The 14203-nt window shown below is 41.4% G+C and overlaps 1 protein-coding gene across 1 annotated transcript in view; it reads right to left on the reverse strand.

Moving 5' to 3' along the window:
* The window catches only part of LOC143025572 (uncharacterized), a 213068-nt gene that overhangs the window by 76859 nt on the left and 122006 nt on the right, over positions 1 to 14203 (reverse strand). The gene's annotated exons all lie outside the window — the stretch shown is intronic.

Consider the following 14203-nt stretch of genomic DNA (forward strand, 5'->3'; position numbering starts at 1 on the left):
AAAAAAATATAAAATGGAATTGTAATATTAATAATAATAATAATAATAATGAAACAAAATACAATATAAGATGAAAATAAAATAATATAAAGTGAAATAATGAAAAAATTACATGTGAATCATCTATCATAAGAGCCAAGTAAACATATTAACATTTTATTTAAAATATTCTCATTCCAGCGCATGACTGTCAATACAAACCACTGTAGAAGCAAGATGAATATATATATATATATATATATATATATATATATATCTATATATGTATATATATTATATATATACATATATATATACATAATGCCTTCTCAAGAGTAAATATTAGAAAATGTTAACGTGTGTTCTAAATAAGTGTAACAATGAAAATGGAACAACTTGACAAATACACACAGACACACGTACAAATACAACACACACATACAACACACGCATATACACATCACAACAGACTCAAGCCTTTCAAAGCATCATGCACACAGATGTAAACAAACAGTCCCATACCTTCTATTGTACACTTATTAAACAACATCTAATCCAAACATATTAACACTAAGACACATCTATCATGTTTTATATAATTGTAAAGTGCACAATCATTTCAGCATCAAAATATGTATAGGTAATCATTTATTGTGTACTATGTTAATCCCTTTTACCTTAATATGTGTATTTTCAGCCTTCGGCTGCCATGTTTTCAATAAACCGTTTATTATTATTATACACAGATACACACACATATATATACGTACACACACTCATATACACGCATACATACATTCACGCTAACACACACACACATATACATGCATATACGCATACACACATACATACTAACATACACACGCACGCACATATACGCGCGCGTACACACACAGAGTCAATCTCACCCTTATTATAACGATGAACTGATCAACATCATATCGGAGTAGTCGAGAGTAAAACGAGATGTTAATTAACACTTGTCAGCTGCACCAACAGCTGATTAGCCAGCGCGCATCATTGGATCGTGTTTATGTCAACTCCAACATGGTAGCCTAGGCGAGCAAACACGCACGTACTAACCTTCTCAATTAATACACCATTCCCCTTCCCTGTCATATGGTCCTCTTGTCTTTTATTTATTCATTGGTTTGTTTGTTTCTAATTCTGTCACGTGACTTTCGTACGAAGACGACGGTGACGGGGTTGGTGAAAGCGAAGAGGAAATGGACAAAAAAGATGAAGAGGAAGAAGAGAACGAAGAGTGAAAAAGAAGGAAGAGGAGGAAGGGAAAAAAAGAGGAGGAAGATGACGGAAAAGAGGAGGAAGAAGAAGAAGAGGAGGAGGAGGAGGAGGAAGAAGGAAAGGGTGAAAAGGGAGGAGGAAAAATAGGAGTAAGATGACGAAAAAGAGGAAGAAGAGGAAGGAGGAATGGGAGTAAAAAGAGGAAGACCCAGAGGAAGAGGACGAAAGAGAGGAAGAGGAGGAAGGATGAAAGGGAGGAAAAAGGAAGAGGAAGAGAAAAGAGGAAGAGGAAAAAACACACTGGAGTAAGAGAAAGGACGAAAAAGAGGAAGAGGAGGAAGAGGAGGAAGGTGGAAAGGGAGGAGAAAGGTGGAAAGGGAGGAGAAAGGTGGAAAGGGAGGAGAAAGGTGGAAAGGGAGGAGAAAGGTGGAAAGGGAGAAAAAGAGGAAGGAGGAAAGAGAGGAAAAAGAGGGAGATGGAAAAAGAGGCAGAGGAGGAAGACGATGAAAAAGAAGAAAAACAGGAAGAGGAAGGTACGAAAATTATGAAAGGGACGAGAATAGGCGGACGAAGATGATGAAGATGATGATGAGGAGGAACGTGGGTATTTGTTTCGTCGCCAATAACCATCGATTCTATCCTTGAGGACAATTGATCACCAATGAGATCACGGAGTCACTCAGATGCTAAGATTTCAGGTCTGCAACAGAAGACGAGAGAGAGAGAGAGAGAGAGAGAGAGAGAGAGAGAGAGAGAGAGAGAGAGAGAGAGAGAGAGAGAGGATGCTGCGAGAATAGTTCCTGCCGGAGTGGCCAGTACCTCTGAAGTCCCTTAAGTCCGGACTGCATCAAAGTTTTACTGGAAAAGGGTGGGGAGGAGAAGGGGTAGGAGGAGGAGGAGGAGGAGGAGGAGGAGGAGGAGGAGGATAAGGAAGTGAGAAGATGGGAAAGAGGAGGTAAATGAGGGGAGGGGGTAGGAGGGGGAAGTGGAAAGTATAGGAGGGGAGGAGTGAGGGTGGGGAATGAGAAGAGGGGGAGAGAGGAATGAGAGGAGACAGGGAAGGGGAGGGGAGGAATGAGAAAAGGAGAGGAGGGGAGGAGGAAGAGGAGAGGAAGGAGAGACGGGAACAGAGGAGGGAAAGGAGGCAAGAAGATTAGCAATGCTACTCTATGGAAATACATTTATATATAAAAAAAAAATACTACTAACTACCTTCTTAAAACTCTGCAAGTTTAGGGGTTAAAGTTTGGACGCAGTGCAGAGGCACCGTGTCGCGTTCAAGTATTAACATAAAAGGACTAATAATTACATTTTGAGCGGAAGAGAGAACGACGCTCGCTTGCGTCTCGGCCTCAACTTCCTGTTTTCTTTGACTCCTAAGTCGTCGTCGTTTTTGTTTCCCGACACGCTTTTACAGGTTTCTTCATTCATTCGACTTTTTATCAATAGCCTCATAATTATCACTATTAAAGCTTATTATTGTTATTATCATTATTGTTATTATGAACTTCCCTACAACGGCGGCAACACCACAAGGTGAAACCACACTTAGTGTTGCTCAGCTGCGACCGAATCCTCACCTTAGCCCTAAGTGCTCGAACTTCAACGTGATATGAACGCAGGACGGCGCGACTGAAACCAACCCAATAGATCAAATAAGATCACACCATATATTTATATATATATATATTACATACATATACACACCAACGGCTTTTCCCGCCCCTTACAAGGGAGATAGTCAAAGGCATAAACCCACTACCACCCATTTCATCCCCACGTACTCCACTCCCATTCACCACCACTCCCTCCCTCTTTTCTTGGCTCCTTCTGGATGACGGGCCTGCATTTCGCCCTCTGCTCTGGGCCAGAAGTAATGTAGTAAGACACAGCACATCCACATCAAGGCCGCTTTATTCAACCGACGGACCCCCCCCCCCACCTTCTCCATCACCTCATACAGAAAAAGAGAAGACGGGGAGAAATCCCTTCGGACTACATCAAAATATCATTCATACATACTCCCTCAACCCCCAATCCCCCACTCCCTCTCATGCATCAAAGCATCATTGATACACAACCATTCTCCACTCAATCCCATCCTCTGTCTTCTTCCCTCCTTCCTCAACAGACATTCCCCTCTTTCCCAAAGCCCCTTTTACCCCATCCATCCATCTCATTCTTGGTCGCCCCCTCATTTTCACTCCCTCCACATCTACTTTCCACACCTGTTTTACTAGTCTTTCTTCACTTATTCTTTCCGTGTGTCCAAACCATCCCAATACTCATCAACCCTATCTCCCAATTCCCTTTCCATCCCCGCTCTCCTCACATCCTCGTTTCTCACTATATCCAGTCTAGTAACCCCTACCATATGTCTCAGGCATTTCATCTCAAACACATTTAAACTCTTCCTCTCTTATGCTCAACGTTTCTGCCCCATACAGTGCTGTCGGCAAAACCAGCCCTTCTTATAATCTCCTTTTAGCATAGATTCCCAAATGTCTATTTCTCGTTACATTTTTTTAATCCCCCCAAGGCATTTCCTTCTCTATCTACATTCTACCTCCACTTCCACGTCTCACTTTCCTGCCACATTCGCTCCCAAGTATAAAGCTATCCACCTCCTCCAATCTCTTTAATACTCGCTTCCAATTTGCTGCCATCCTCTCCCCTTGTACATATCACCCCTCTTTTACAAACATTTATCTTTAACTTCTTTCGCACACCTTCCCAAACTCTGTCACTAATTTCTTTAATCCCTCCTCTGATCCTGCCAAAAGTGGAGTGTAGTCAGTAAACAACTGGCTTACCTCCTAATTTTCTCTATTTTCTTTAGCCATCTCTAATCCCCGATCTATTACCCTTGTGTTTACCTCTCGCACCACCCCATTCATGTATAGATTGAACAGCCAAGGCGACATAACACATTCCGGGAGGAGCCCCACATTTACCTCAGACCACTCATTCTCTCCGTTTCTAATTCTAACACAGGCTCTACTTGTCATGAAAAAATTTACTGTTCTTAACAGCTTTCCTCCTATTCCATATATCTGCAATACCTCCCACTGTGCTTTCCTGACTACCCTGTCATAAGCCTTTTCCAAATACAAAGGTCCATAAAACATCCTTACCTTTTCATTGATCCACGCAAATCCTTCATGTCCTAAACCCACACTGTTCCTCGCCAATTACTCCCTCTGTCCCTCTCCTAATCCCATCAACAAAACCCTCCCATAAGCCTTCCCAACTACATTACATTACTGCACTCACACTTGTCTTCTTTTCTCATGTAAACCGGAACTATACAGACACTCGTGTCTTCCGGCACTGTACTCTCTTTTAGACAAACACCAGCCAGCCCACCATCACTGTACCTCCCTTTTAAGACACTGCATAACACACATCCAATCCAGGTGCCTTACTTGCTCTCACCATTTTAATAACTGCTTTCACTTCATCTTTCCCTATTTTTTCCTCCACTTTCCTCATTCATCACTGTCATTTTCTTAGCGCTTCCCACTGCAACTACCTTTCCCTCTCTATCCTCCTTCACAATTAGCAACTCCTTTACATACTCTGTTCATATTCCTCTTACTGCCCTCTCTTCCATTATCATCTCTCTATCTGCACCTCTTACCTTTTCTACTTGATTGGCCTCCCCTTCCTCTCTTAATTTCCTTCCAAAACGTCTTTATTACTTTCAAAATTTTCCGTCATCATCTTACCCCTCTCCTGCTGTACATACATAGTATCTATGTCTCTCACCACCTGCACTGCGAGGTGGATAGGCACAACGCCGACTCCTTGGGATTCGAACCAACAATTACACCATATTTGAAAAAACCTAATCACAATCCGCTCCCCATCTTCACTGAGGGAGGGAGGGAGAGAGAATAATTCAAACACGAAGTTGGACAAAGTCTAACAACTGCCATAAGAAACAAGATAAAGCATAAACCTTACTCCCCCCTCCCCTCTCTCTCCAGTGAGTGCAGCCTGTGGCTTTCCAGCGATGGCAGTAAAATCCCAACACGCGAGACGTTAGTGCATTTTCTTCTTGGTGTGCCTCTTTGCGTACACATCATATATACAGGACACATATACATTGTGTGTGTGTGTGTGTGTGTGTGTGTGTGTGTGTGTGTGTGTGTGTGTGTGTGTGTGTGTGTGTGTGTGTGTGTGTGTGTGTGCGCGCGCGCGTGCAGGAGACTTAAAACGACGGAATAGAGCAAGTTGTGGCCCCGAGACGGTTATGCTGGGTGGCGGATCCAACGACCTCGGCCAATCCAGCCAACTCGCCGCCCATATACGTTATTTTGTGTGTGTGTACGGTGCACGGTGCCATTCTACATCCAACATCGCCACCAGTCACGCTCCCGCCTCACCACCCCATCCTCTCCCTCCGCGGTCTTTTCGCCTTCCTTCGTTCTTCTTCCTCCTCCTCCTCCCCACCTCCTCTATATACCTTCTCCTTCCTCTTCCTCATGCCCCTCTTCTTCACCTTTTTCGTCCCTCCCTCTCCTGCGTCGTCGGTGTGGGCCCATACCAACGCGTCTTCGCCCCTACGCTGGAGTTAGCAGACAGTTTCCCAACTTTTAACTCTACTTCTATACTCAAGACATTTCATCTTCACCCTGGGGTCCACGGAACTCTTCGGACACCAGAGAGTCTCGCAAGAAGAATCATATGCCGGAGCCTGGTGGTACCTGGTGGATGCCTAGCGATTCAGTTCAGCGTTGAGGTTCAACGATTACGGGACAGAAGTGCATAAGCAGGGGGCATGTGAGAAAACGGGTAGAAATCATCTGCCTTCGCAGCGCTGTGTAGATGACGATGTGCCAAACGACTAAAGATTTGACCAAACAGGCAAAAGGGGTTCTTCCCGCAAACCATGGGGTTTCGATCTGTTGGGGCCTGTTTCAAACGGGGATTGCAGCTTCAGCTAGATATTAGAAAAACGGCATTTGTCACAACGAATCTGTAAAATACGCCTAGTGTGTGTGTGTGTGTGTGTGTGTGTGTGTTTGTGTGTGTGTGTGTGTATGTGTTCACTTTGGTCTTTGGATCACGTGTTGGACTCGTGATCGACAGCTATTTCCCTCTCGGCAGAGAAATCAGAGCTCGTATGCCCGATCTATGGGTAATGCTATGACCTTACACGCGCGCACACACCCAATTCCCCGCCCACGAAAGTTGGAGTAACGACTCGAAGCACAGCGATACTGAAATTATTTCAGCCCTGGGGAGGATTCGAACCCAGACCGCCGTAGTGACAGTCGGGGACTCTTCCAGCGGCGTCACCGAGTCGTGTGTGTGTGTGTGTGTGTGTGTGTGTGTGTGTGTGTGTGTGTGTGTGTGCGCGCGCGCACTTTATCCTGTTGGGAAATGGAACTTTCATGTCTATCACCAAATGATTAGAGTGAAATGCCACCCTATTTCGATTACCCAATTCTCCACATTTTTCCTCGTATTCTGAGAAAGTGTACTGTCCATTACCCCAACCCAGGAGCTCCCAACCTGTTGCTCGAAAGCACCATTGTGCTCTAACAGTGCTCTTTCATTTAAATAGTGAGAATAATTCTTTGCAAGAATGTCTAAAACAGATGACCCTTGCCAGAGAAGACTTCCCATCAGTTACGTCTACAAAATATCCCAAATTGTAAGATTATATTACGAATTTTCTGGGCAAGAAGTTTCAAAGTTATTGTATTCTATACTCATAACTGCACCGATGAGATTTATAGTTTCCTAACTATGGCGACGCTTATTACTGTCCACAGAATGAGAAAAGGTTTCGTTAGTTTATGCAAGCTGGGAACATCTGCCCTATGCAGACAATTTCGAAGTCTATAGTCACCACCACTCAAAAGGAAAGCTTCCAGGTATACTTTTGTCCGACATCTTATCTTTCCTTATCACGAGTTTCGTTAGTCCCTCGATCGTTTTTATTTTCATTATTACTATTATTATTGTTATTATTATTATTATCTACTTAAGCATTGATCTATTTGTATTTTTATTTCTAATAATTCGCTTCCGGGTGAAAATAAACCAGAAGTCGCATGTACTTCCATTTTTTAAGAGGTTTTTCTCACCCAAATCTCCTTCATTCCTTTCCGTTCTCATCGCTTTACTCTTACCGTATTCAACTCTTGCCAGCAGCTCCGAAGACTTTTGTATATAAAAAAAAAAAAGTTTCCTCCTCACGAGGACTTCGTATCCATAAAAAGTACGTGGTTTGGCCTCTACCTCGAACTCTCGAGTCTCTTCCCCTCCCCAATGCTAGTCTCTCGTTCTCATCTCCATTGTGTTCGACTTCCTTACTTCTTGTAGTTTCTATTTTAAAGTAATTTTCCTTAGATAACTGTGCTCCTTCCTTTTCAAGATCATTTTGTGTGTGTGTGTGTGTGTGTGTGTGTGTGTGTGTGTGTGTGTGTGTGTGTGTGTGTGTGTGTGTGTGTGTGTGTGTGTGTGTGTGTGTGTGTGTGTGTGGTGTGTGTGTGTGTGTGTGTGTGTGTGTGTGTGTGTGTGTGTGTGTGTGTGTGTGTGTGTGTGTGTGTGGAGGGGGGAAATTGAATTACTGTATGTACATATCAACCTACAAAATTTTTGTGTACCAAATCTGTCACATATAGTCCACGGTTAAAGGAAGGCTTCTACTTTCTTCCACGAGTCGTACAACGGCACCAATTTCTGCCACGTCACTCCTGCAAACTTCTCCCTCTCCCACGCATCCTCTCTCCTGCTTCACCTCCCAGCATCCTTAAACAACTATTTCCGCACCACCTCCATTTTTTTTTTTCTTTTGCTCCAATCTGCTTTCTTATCCAAACTTTCCCCTTTCCCGTGGTCACCATCATTCCTAGCACTTATTTTTCTATTTCTGCGCACTAAGCTTTAAATCCAACGACTTCGTTAAATTCCAAGTTTCACTTCCGTCGATCATAGCTGGGGATGTACAACAATTTTAAATTTTACATTTCAGATAGTCTGCACGCGTCCTTTTGGTTTCCACATCTAAATCCTTCCTAGTTTTTTGTCTGGTCTTCTCAATTTTTTGTCTATTCAGAGAATCTTGGAAACAGCTTTGTATGTATGATAATCTAATTTGTGTCTTTTCTTGTAATAAAAAAATCACGTATTTCACCATGATTCAGGAACGTTTTCCTCATTTACTATACCATGGGTAAATCGCAGTTATAATCTACGATAATCTACTAATCTACCCTGCCTTTTCAAGAGATGCCTCAACATGCCATCTTTTCCAGGTAGTCTTTCTCAATCCCTACAAGCAAACGTTACTTCTTCGCTTGCAACTTCTGGTACGAAACTAACATCTACAGAATTTTTTTTTTACCAGATGACCTGGTTTACGCAAACATGTATACATGAACGATACTGAACGCAGTATGTATATATATATGGTTTAACGTCACAAACTCTCCCATATCGGTAGGCTAGGACGGTGCCCCTTACAGATGACTCTGTAGCATGGAATATAATGAACTATGCTATTGGTTCAACTTCGCCGGTGGCAGGGTCCGAACCGTTTATATGCTCGATCTTCGCCGCAAGTAACGACGCCCTAAATTGCTCGGCCAGCGAATATATATATATATATATATATATATATATATATATATATATATATATATATATATATATATATATATATATATATATATATATATATATATAAAACAACGATGTGTGCATACACGTTGGCGCACCAAAATGACTTAGGAGCTTTGACACCTTCAGGAATGCAAGGCCAGCGTCAGTACCAATACCTAATCTTTTTCCATACTGTTGAACGACTCTCGTCGCAGACTGAGGTGAAAGTCTCGTCTTTATCGTCTCTTAATCTGCTTTGTGATCCGGAGCCGTCGGTATGACTTGCAATATACAACTGGGCAATGGATATTCACAGTTAAACGTGATCATGGGCCTTGTGAATTTCTTATTGATGACCTTGATCGTCAAAATAAATACTACATTCGGGTTTATCCGGTACACACACACACACACACACACACACACATACACACACACACAAGGTCATAGCATTACCCATAGATCGGACCTACGAGCTCTGAGCTCTCTTCCAGGAGGGAAATAGCTGTCGATCACGAGTCCAACACGTGATCCAAAGACCAAGTGTATACACACACACACACACACGGGGTTGAAAAGGTCTTGACCTAAGCTGAATAATATCGTCTACAGTCAGCCAGAACAAAATTTCTGAAGAACGTTACTGTCTTGATACGTGGAAGTATATCACCTATTTTATTTGTTTATTTAGCGTATCTACTGGTTTATTCATTTACTTGTCCATAATATCGCTATGTTTCGTTACAGAATCATTTGCAAAATTCCCTCATCCAGCGATGTCGGCTCCATAAGATTTCTTCTAAAAATTCAATTGAGCAACTATAGTTGGTATTACAATGATATGCATATCAAAATAATTTGCGATAAATATTTCCCAAACAGTATATATTCGGCTCCATAAGATTTCTTCTAAAAGTTCAATTGAGCAACTATAGTTGGTATTACAATGATATGCATATAATTGTGATAAATATTTCCCAAACAGTATCTATTCGGCTTCATAAGATTTCTTCTAAGTTCAATTGAGCAACTATAGTTGGTATTACAATGGCATATTAAAATAATTTCTGATATTTCCCAAACGGTATCTATTCGGTGATTTTTACTTTTATTAATGATAATAAAATTTTCTTGAATTTCAAGACCAAATTTCCTTTACAGTATGCAGACTACTGGACAGCGTTCGACCTTAATAATAACGTATTTCTTTTGAGATGAATTCACTTGATATAAGAAATGATAGACCTTTTACATACAGACGCAAGCAACTGTTTATACTTTGAGTGCATCCATATGAATTCACTTTTCCTCGTGGAAACGAGCCAGATAGACGACTTGATAACTGAAATGACTCATGGTCTTCCAAGAGAGCAAACAATATCACTGTCAGGTCACAAGTTTAACGACAATAATGATTATATATATAAATTCTCCCATTACTCCTCGTCTACTTCTTTCACCTTCAATCTTATATATATATATATATATATATATATATATATATATATATATATATATATATATATATGAGAGAGAGAAAGAGACCTAAAAGGTCGAGGCTAAATCTAAATCACCCGCAGACCCACAGTGGTGGGCAACGGTCCTCAGGAATTTCCATTAACTCTGGTGAGAATTTTCGGACTGTTTTATCGTATAAATGTGGAAAAGTTTCGATTTCTCTTATTAATATCACTTGGGTAGTGAATGTCGATCGTCGGCTCCTCTCTGGAGAAAAAATACAGTCGAAGTTGGCAGAGCCTGGGCCCAGTCGACCGAGTGTCAGCCACCAAGGGTGCCACAGTGATGGCAGGATGCCTTGCGGATCAGAGGCAAGAACAAACACATCGTTATCTAAGACAGGGAGATTGTCTCCGACAACAGCCTCGCAGTACACAAGATCACAATAATTGAGGAGAGACCATAAGGCATAGGCAGTTACAGAATGCAACATTAGATACGGTAAAAGAAAAAAAAATCTATGAATTCTGATATGCTTGCCACTACGTTCACTAAATTCCAGTCTGCCACCAGATGGCAGTTTTGAATGAATATGCATCGCAGACCAGCATGACAGTCTGTATATATACGACTTTCGTATTTATCGACATCGGCAATGCACAGAATTATACAAGATATATTTCTACGAGAAAAAAATAGTTAAGTGAATACTACACTGAAAGATGTATACAAATAATCCGATTTTTTTTTTTATATTCACACAATTTCGTTTTCGACTTAATTTTTTCCCTCACTCTCCACATCCAACGTTACCTCGCAAGCAAGCGCCGTCTTCTCTTGTAAATCTTGTGGTCGGCGGTAGGGACACCAGATGCGGGGGGCTCTAAAACCCATCAACACCCTCGCCTCAATCTACATGGACACTCGATCACCGGACACAGCCAAAAGGCATCATCACACTGAGCTTTTTTCCTCCGACTGTGGGAGAAGATCTGTAGTCCGCAATTTTTGGGAAGGAATCTGATATGCTGAAGGGAAAAAAATCCTCTAGCATATCAAATGACATTCTACGTACTTTTCTTGAGAAAGCAAGTTACCCATTGTGATTTTACGACGGGAAATGTTCTGGGAGTGGGCGGTACCGCCGACTAATCGGAGGTTCGAGGAGAGCTGACAACGAACGACTGGTCCCCTCCTGCTATTACTATATGCCGGCGACACAAGACAGTCACGTGCAGTCCACAGAAAACATTCCAACATATCTCGCTCAAGAAATCTATGGAATATCAAATGGCATTTGCCGGCCGCTGTGAGGCTGTGGGTTACCAGCCAATACAATTGTGTAAAAATTATGAATACTTATTACTTCTTTAACAATTAAAATAAAGGCATTACGTATCTCTTAATAGTTGTCCATTTTGTGCAGACGCATAAGAGGTTGGCAAACGCTACAATTATATTCATATAAAGCAAAACGACACGACGTCATCATGTTTGTCGTCCTTAGCGTCAACGACAGAGGGAGCAGAAGCTTTGTTTGTGGTTGTGGGCTAACCACTTGCGGTTCTTCAAGAAAGCTCATGTTCTTCTGTTCAATGGGTCATTTTCGCTTTTTTTTGGGGGGGGGGTGGAGAATTGGGTCTCTAAGCAGTTCGGCTTCTCGCTTAAAAATTAATAAATAAAAAATAAGTCCAGCATTGATCTAGACCTTTCATTAAGCCCAATAAATCTATCCGTCGTTAGGCGGGACAAAATTTGTGAGGACTCTTTCTAAAATATGTAAACGAATACTTTATTTGCCCAAATATAACCGCATTTCTCTTCTCTTCAAACTACAGAACAAGATCATTTACAACCCCTTCATGCAAACGAAACGGCGTAAACCAGTTAAATATATCAAGGATGTCACATTATTCTAAGAGAACTTAAACCAGACATATTAAATGACACCCCTACGGATACGAGGCACCCAGCACGCTTGCAACTAGGCCTCTTCACCCGAAAGAATACTGGTCACTAATTTTAACTGTCCCTTCTTTCTATTATCTTCCTCAAATATCTCGTTTAAAATATCTACGACTACCTTATATTCGATTCAGTTTCCAATGGAAGAACCAGATGAATACATGAATGAATAAACAATAAAATACATGTAAAAAATAGTCATGCGATTAAAACAAACACGAATAAAACGAGATAGGCACTCGAATAAATAATACAAGACAAAAATATAAAAGCGGGTAGATATATAGTCTGATAAGCAAAATTCATATTCAATTCTGGCCAAACAACACTTTTCGCGTGATGCGACCGTTCTCAAACAGGTAAAACAACCGTTTTCTCTCTTCCGTTTTCTGTACTCGGGGCTGCAATCAAGAAGAAATTCGTACGAAATAGGACATAAACAAACAAGCGTACCAACTGTTCGTCTTCAAGTTTCCAAACCCACGCCTCTCAACCCGTGCAAGACTACTTTCTTTTGTCGGTGTGTGTGTGGGGGGAGGGGGATTCGACAATTCGAGAACGCTTGCAAGCAGGAACTCCTCCCTAAGCCGAATGATACTATCTTTAGTCAAAACAAAATATATCAAGTTCACCAAAGTAAACACCTTAGAGTCACACGCGCGCGTTTACTTAGTTGTATTTACATAGTTGTATTATACGGGAAGAGAACTATGCTCGTAGTTTCCCGCCTTTGCATCTTTCAGCACCTAGTTTGCTCTTAAATTAAATCAAATTGTGTGTGTGTGTGTGTGTGTGTGTGTGTGTGTGTGTGTGTGTGTGTGTGTGTGTGAGAGAGAGAGAGAGAGAGAGAGAGAGAGAGAGAGAGAGAGAGAGAGAGAGAGATTCACCATTGTCTTGGATCACGTGTTGGACTCATGATCGATAGCTACCTCCCGGAAGATATTTCAAAGCTAATATATGACCGACCTATGGGTAATGCTGTGACCTTACACACACACAACTCCCCGCCCACGAGAGTTGGAGTACGGACTCACAGCTGCGATACTGAAATGATTTCAGTCTTGGGTAGGATTCGAACCCGGACCGCCGTAATGGCGGCCGCGAACGCTACCATCGCGCCATCAAGTGGTGCGTGTGCGCGCGCGCGCGTGTATTTACCTAGTTTACCTAGTTGTATTTACCTAGTTGTATTTCACGGGAAGGAGAGCTACGCTCGTGGTGTCCCGTCTCCATATCTCATTTTATCTAAACTATTTTTAAATTCATGTATTGTTCTTGCACACACTATTTTTTCATCCAACTTGTTCCAACTGTCTATTACTCTGTGAGGAAAGCTGTTCTTTTTCAGATCTCTTCTATAGCTGTCCTTCTTGATTTTCTTTCCGTGTCCTCTTGTGTTTCCATCATCCCATTTTATCAGATTCTCTCTATCAATAACTTCTATACCTTTCATGATTCTGTAAATAGCTATCAAATCTCCTCTCTCTCTTCTTTGCTCTAGTGTCTGTAGTTCAAGTTTTGCTAGTCTCTCTTCATATGATAGTTTTGAGAGTTTTGGTGCCAATTTTGTAATTGCTCTTCGTATTCTTTCAAGTTTTTTTTTATACATTTTTTTTTTGTACTTGGTGACCATACTGTTGCTGCATATTCCAATTTTGGTCTTATCAGAGTGGTTAGAATTTTCTTCACCATTTCTTCATCCAGGTATGCAAATGCCACTTTGATTGTTCTTATTAAATTATAAGTTTCTCCAAAAATCTTATTTATATGTTTCTCAGGTGACATATTATTCATAACAATGACTCCCAGGTCCTTCTCTACTTTTTCCCAATTTATATGATCCTATTATTCTGTTTTTGCTTTTTCCAAATTCCATTATACTACACTTTTTAGTGTTGAACTCCATCTCCCACTTCCTACTCCATTCCTGTACTTTGTT

This window comes from Oratosquilla oratoria, chromosome 5 (assembly GCF_046742065.1).
Source record: "Oratosquilla oratoria isolate Oo_2021 chromosome 5, ASM4674206v1, whole genome shotgun sequence".
NCBI classification, from domain to species: domain Eukaryota; kingdom Metazoa; phylum Arthropoda; class Malacostraca; order Stomatopoda; family Squillidae; genus Oratosquilla; species Oratosquilla oratoria.